This window comes from Rutidosis leptorrhynchoides, chromosome 3 (genome assembly GCF_046630445.1).
Source record: "Rutidosis leptorrhynchoides isolate AG116_Rl617_1_P2 chromosome 3, CSIRO_AGI_Rlap_v1, whole genome shotgun sequence".
NCBI classification, from domain to species: Eukaryota; Viridiplantae; Streptophyta; class Magnoliopsida; order Asterales; family Asteraceae; genus Rutidosis; species Rutidosis leptorrhynchoides.
In genome coordinates, this window is record NC_092335.1 from 521,684,581 (window position 1) to 521,686,874 (window position 2,294).

Genomic DNA, 2,294 nt, shown 5'->3' on the forward strand with positions numbered 1-2,294 from the left:
CAGATTTATTTCAAGATTCTGGCAGACATTACAGCAAGCATTGGGAACTCGTCTAGACATGAGTACTGCCTATCATCCACAAACTGATGGGCAGAGCGAAAGGACGATACAAACGCTTGAAGACATGCTACGAGCTTGTGTTATTGATTTCGGAAACAGTTGGGATCGACATCTACCGTTAGCAGAATTTTCCTACAACAACAGCTACCATTCAAGCATTGAGATGGCGCCGTTTGAAGCACTTTATGGTAGAAAGTGCAGGTCTCCGATTTGTTGGAGTGAAGTGGGGGATAGACAGATTACGGGTCCGGAGATTATACAAGAAACTACCGAGAAGATCATCCAAATTCAACAACGGTTGAAAACCGCCCAAAGTCGACAAAAGAGCTACGCTGACATTAAAAGAAATGATATAGAATTTGAAATTGGAGAGATGGTCATGCTTAAAGTTGCACCTTGGAAAGGCGTTGTTCGATTTGGTAAACGAGGGAAATTAAATCCAAGGTATATTGGACCATTCAAGATTATTGATCGTGTCGGACCAGTAGCTTACCGACTTGAGTTACCTCAACAACTCGCGGCTGTACATAACACTTTCCACGTCTCGAATTTGAAAAAATGTTTTGCTAAAGAACATCTCACTATTCCGTTAGATGAAATCCAAATCAACGAAAAACTTCAATTCATCGAAGAACCCGTCGAAATAATGGATCGTGAGGTTAAAAGACTTAAGCAAAACAAGATACCAATTGTTAAGGTTCGATGGAATGCTCGTAGAGGACCCGAGTTCACCTGGGAGCATGAAGATCAGATGAAGAAGAAATACCCGCATCTATTTCCAGAAGATTCGTCAACACCTTCAACAGCTTAAAATTTCGGGACGAAATTTATTTAACGGGTAGGTACTGTAGTGACCCGAACTTTTCCATGTTTATATATATTAATTGAGATTGATATTTACATGATTAAATGTTTCCAACATGTTAAGCAATCAAACTTGTTAAGACTTGATTAATTGAAATATGTTTCATATAGACAATTGACCACCCAAGTTGACCGGTGATTCACGAACGTTAAAACTTGTAAAAACTATATGATGACATATATATGGATATATATATAGTTAACATGATACTATGATAAGTAAACATATCATTAAGTATATTAACAATGAACTACATATGTAAAAACAAGACTACTAACTTAATGATTTTTAAACGAGACATATATGTAACGATTATCGTTGTAAAGACATTTAATGTATATATATCATATTAAGAGATATTAATACATGATAATATCATGATAATATAATAATTTAAAATCTCATTTGATATTATAAACATTGTGTTAACAATATTTAACAAGATCGTTAACCTAAAGGTTTCAAAACAACACTTACATGTAACGACTAACGATGACTTAACGACTCAGTTAAAATGTATATACATGTAGTGTTTTAATATGTATTTATACACTTTTGAAAGACTTCAATACACTTATCAAAGTACTTCTACTTAACAAAAATGCTTACAATTACATCCTCGTTCAGTTTCATCAACAATTCTACTCGTATGCACCCGTATTCGTACTCGTACAATACACAGCTTTTAGATGTATGTACTATTGGTATATACACTCCAATTATAAGATCTTAGCAGCCCATGTGAGTCACCTAACACATGTGGGAACCATCATTTGGCAACTAGCATGAAATATCTCATAAAATTACAAAAATATGAGTAATCAATTATGACTTATTTACATGAAAACAAAATTACATATCCTTTATATCTAATCCATACACCAACGACCAAAAACACCTACAAACACTTTCATTCTTCAATTTTCTTCATCTAATTGATCTCTCTCAAGTTCTATCTTCAAGTTCTAAGTGTTCTTCATATATTCTACAAGTTCTAGTTACATAAAATCAAGAATACTTTCAAGTTTGCTAGCTCACTTCCAATCTTGTAAGGTGATCATCCAACCTCAAGAAATCTTTGTTTATTACAGTAGGTTATCATTCTAATACAAGGTAATAATCATATTCAAACTTTGGTTCAATTTCTATAACTATAACAATCTTATTTCAAGTGATGATCTTACTTGAACTTGTTTTCGTGTCATGATTCTGCTTCAAGAACTTCGAGCCATCCAAGGATCCGTTGAAGCTAGATCCATTTTTCTCTTTTCCAGTAGGTTTATCCAAGGAACTTAAGGTAGTAATGATGTTCATAACATCATTCGATTCATACATATAAAGCTATCTTATTCGAAGGTTTAAACTTGTA